Here is a 4,371-nt window from a genome sequence, read left to right on the forward strand (position 1 = left end):
AACCGCGTCCCAGCCCTGAATCCGCAGGAGCAGAGGGAGGAGGCAGCAGAGGGCCTTCTTCCCCCCCTTTCTGCACCCCCACACCCCCTGGATCGAGCCCTACACCCAGGCACGTGCCCTGATGGGGAATCAACCGCGACCCCCTGGTCCCCGGGTCCATGCTCAACTACTGAGCCGCCCCGGCCGGGCACGTGCAGATCTTCACCCTCCGGCTTCCCGAGCCCAGCCCAGCCCAGCCGGGCGAGAAGGTTCTGTGAGAAAGTAGCTGCGGATCCGGACGAGAGCGGCCGAGACAGAGACGCCGCATGTCCCTCTGTGACCATGTCAGCGGCCTTCCCATCCGCCCTCCTCAGGGACGCCTGACCCCGAGGGACACACGTCCACCCGGTCGCCTGCGCTGCTGTCCCCGCCCTCAGCCCACGGCCTCCTCTTGCTCGGCCCCGTCCAGTCTACACCCGATGGCTCCCACCCCAGCCTGACGCCTGGGCCTCTCCCCGGAGTCCAGGCTCCTGCCCGCACCGCTCACTCACCATCCTCACGGGATCGCGGCTGCCTCGAACCCCTCGGCCACCCGCTGTGCCCCCGGGCCCTCCGGGCCCTGCTTCACCCATGTCCCCGTCCAGCCGCCTCCGCACCCCGGCTGCTCCCGGTGCCCGCCGGCCCTGCCCGCACTCAAACCTCCCGCCGCCTCCCGCCCTTTGCCCTGCAACCCCCGCGGCCTGACCCTGTTAAAGTCTAACCCGGCCACGTCTCTCTTCCGTTCAAAGGGCCAACGTTTCCCTCTGAGTCCAACCCCGCCTCCGCGTGTCCTTCCCGCGAGACCCACCTCCCCGCCGGCCCTCCCCGTCCTGCGGCCTCCTGGCCACGGCTCTCCCTCGCTCCCGCGGCTCCCTCTAACCGGCCGCGTGTCCTACTTGAATCTGTGTGTCCTCAGTGTCCCTCCCCGCCTGTCCGCCCCCGGGAGGCAGGATGCTGGTCTGTCTTCTCCACGCGGGTCCCCAGCACCTAGGACAGCGGCGGCACCAGGCTGCCCGACGGGGCGGCTGCAGGAAGGACTCGCTGCCCTCCCCGGGGTGATGCTGTCCTCACACGGGGCTCTCAGAGGCGCTCTGACGGGTGTAACCTGCCTTCTGCCTGGGCGTCACCTCCAGGAGTTGTGACACACCAGGTGTGCGACTCAGTGAGAGTAGCCGCGGTGGGGAGGGGAGGTGGGGACAGGACACTCCTAAGTGACAGGACACCCCACCGCGCCCAGCTCAGCTCTGGGATCTGTGAAAGAACAGCCTCTCTGCCCTGGCAGAGGCAGGGAGGGATGGGGACAGAGGGGTCCCAGCGCCCTGTCTGGCCAGGGACAGCCCCTCCGGCTCACACAGCACCCCGCCCGCCCCGCCCTCGGAACACGCTGTCTCATCGACTCAAGTCGGCACCCGAGACACAGTGTGCGCCTCAGTCCTCGGGGTCAGGGGTCAACTAAGAGGAGGGGGGATGCCAACGCTCCCCTTCAGCGGCCCCTGGGCCCGGCCTGTCTGGGACACAGCTTCCCAGGGACAGATGGGGGCGCTGCTCTCCCAGGTCTTTCCAAGCGTGTGGGGAGCATGCAGGGTCCTGGGCTTGGCCGCAAAGTGCTGCTGCCGGGGTGCCGGGCTCCCCCGGGGATGGTCTGCTGCCAGCTCCTGGACACTGGTCCTCGAGGGGCCTGGCCACCTGGGCACGGCGCTGTGGCCCCAGGGCCGGGGGGGAGGGGGCGCTGCCCCTCCATCCCAGCACCCCTTGCCCCTGGCCTCCTGGCAGAGCCTCCTTCTGCCCCTCAGGCTGGACCGGTGCTCCCAGAGTGCACCTCCCGGCCCCCAGTCTCAGCACCTCTCTTCCTCCCCAGGCCCAGCCTCAGAGGGCACATGGGGGTCAGTGTCGGGGACACGCTCCCTGTGCACCGCTGCCCACAGAACGGAACCGCCAGTGACCGTCTGCCCCCGACACACGCTCCTCTGTGGCGAGACCCAAACACAACACCATCCACTTGGACGTTAACCGTGGCTCCTCCCAGCCGCCACCCCCCCCATCCCCCAGCTGTCCCTGCCTCCCGAGGCCCAGCAGCAACCCGGAGGCACCCAGACGCCTTCCCTGCGGGCCTGCCCCAGCGCCCTCAGCCCCCACACCCCTCCCAGGGCAGCGCACTCAGGGCCGGGCTGGCCGCGGGGCCTGTCCGCTCGCCCACCTGCCTGTCCGGCCACAGTCAGGGTGATGGTGAGGCACGAAGGCTGTGACTTCCCTCCCACAGCAATCACCGGCCCCTTTGATCTGTGGGGGAACCGGGGCTCTGCCCGCACCCCCCTCGCGCTCCCACCAGGCCGGCCTTTGAAGAAGCTCACTCCATAATTCAGGGTTTGAATCGCGTTCTAAATGGCAGTTAGAAATTGCACGTGGCAGTTCACAATGAAATTTAGCCTGACAGCTTGGACATAAAACTAAAAATAAATGACTTCACATCCAAATAATAAGTAATAACAATGTTAGCCTGCATGAGGACGGCGGGGCTGGATTCAAATGCAATATTAATTTTCGGGATATGAGTGACTGGGGAGAGACAGAGGCAAAGAAGCCAGCCCTTCATATACCCATCGTCTCCTCTTATCCCCCAGGCAACCGGCTGCCTTCCCGCCGCCGCGCGGCAATTATGTGGTGTAATGGAGGCAGCGCAAATAAGCAGGAAGATTTCATTAAACCAAATGAGCAAGTCATCTGCGTCTTATTGCGGTTTGATTGACACTGACAAGTGTCCCGCCGCCGCCGCGGCGCGTGGGATAGAGAAGCGGCGGGGAGAGCTCTGGATAATGTTGCTCTTGATAAAGTTGCCGGCCACCCTCTCTGAGTAAATAAAGGCGAGCGCGGGGTGACGCATATTAATTTCCCCGCCTGCGGCCGCCCCCACGGAGGGGGAGAGCAGTGGCCGCGGCCTTTCCTATGAATACAGACCGAGATTGCATCCGCGATTCGCACCGACTTTACGATAATATATTAATATTAAAACTAAAGGTCATCCCGCAGAACAGCTAAGCTGCCTGAGCTCCAACCTTTACACCAATAACACTCCGGGAAGTCAGTGAGAAGTATTTGAATACTTGCGGTGGGGGGGCAAGGGGGATTTTTTTTTTTTTTAATTTTATTTGGGAGGTTGGCTGGCGAAGGCGTGCTCTGCTGGCCCCTCACCGCCTGCCTGCTCCTGGGGCGATGAAAGGGCCACCCCGAGGAAGGCGGCCTCTGTGCGAGGGGCTGCGGGAGGCAGGTGATTAGCTGCCACAGGCCTGGGGCCCTCGCTCCCGCTAATGATTCCCTCCTGAGCGCGATGCCAGCCTGCACTCCTCCCGCGGAGTCAGCACAAAACTTGCCTGGCTGCTGGGGCGCTCACAGCCAAGGACAGCGCCAGGCGGCTCTGTCTAGGCCCCTTTGTGGGGAGGGGCTGGCCACTGACCTCTGCTGTCAGCGGGGCTGGCTCCAGCCACGGAGGGCCTGGCTGGGTGGCCGGACCCTGAAGTTGTGGGGGAAGGTGGGTCGGCTACGTGGAGGGGCTGTCCACGTGGGGGAGTGTGCCGTTCCCACGTGAAGCAGGTTAAACGGGTGCCGTCCGAGCAAGGAGCTTTCCTGGCTGGAGGGGTACCCAGCCCTGGTCTATGGCAAGCTCACGTGGCGCCCCACTGGCTTGGCGTTGGCCAGGGCGGGCGTGTTGACACCGTGGCCACCGGCAAACACTGCAGATGGAGCTCCCCCTCCGCCAGCCGGCGTGAGAACATTTTACCAGCCCCACACTGGCTGACGCAGGGCAACGGATGGGCAATTTCGCTTCCCACGTAGCTGGGCTGTTGCTATGGTTACCGGCACTCCGTTAGGTGGGCACAGGACTTAGTAAGTTCTAGATAACATTAACTACCTGTATGAACCCCCATGTGGTGCCAAGCAAGGCGGGGAGGAGACTGGATTTGGGTCCGACTAACACCGGCATTCTAACAGCCTCTGTAGGCGATCCCCTGCCTCTTTCGAGAGGAGAATTCAGGCTGGATTCCTCGGTGTCCCCTGCCCCGAGGCAGCACGCAGGGGACGGTGTGGGCGCGGGCCGGTGTCTTGGGTACCTGGGTCTCGCCGAAGGTGCCTCCTTCCGGAGGAGCCTGGGACCTGGTCTCCCTGACTGGCTCAGCCTCAACTTCGGCAGGTAGGACCCCACCCCCACCCCCCGGTCTTCTGCTGTGGGGTCTCCCCGCCCCTCCAGGAAAGGGTGCGCCTGGCTGCCTGCACACCACGGCCCCCCTCATGGTGCAGTGGCCCCCCAGGTGGGTGCAGAGACTGTCCGAGCTCCAGGGCCCTAGGGGACTTGGGCAG

The 4,371-nt window shown here is 64.7% G+C and overlaps 2 protein-coding genes across 3 annotated transcripts in view; one reads left to right on the forward strand and one right to left on the reverse strand.

Moving 5' to 3' along the window:
* The window catches only part of AKTIP (AKT interacting protein), a 16,870-nt gene extending 16,320 nt beyond the window's left edge, over positions 1-550 (reverse strand). For both annotated transcript variants that reach the window (XM_006777049.2, XM_006777048.2), the window contains exon 1: positions 531-550. The gene's annotated coding sequence lies outside the window, so the exon portion shown is untranslated. The remainder of the gene's footprint in view (positions 1-530) is intronic.
* The window catches only part of RBL2 (retinoblastoma-like 2), a 60,935-nt gene that overhangs the window by 53,443 nt on the left and 3,121 nt on the right, over positions 1-4,371 (forward strand). The window lies entirely within an intron of this gene.

The sequence above is a fragment of the Myotis davidii genome, unplaced genomic scaffold (assembly GCF_000327345.1).
Source record: "Myotis davidii unplaced genomic scaffold, ASM32734v1 scaffold328, whole genome shotgun sequence".
NCBI lineage: Eukaryota > Metazoa > Chordata > Mammalia > Chiroptera > Vespertilionidae > Myotis > Myotis davidii.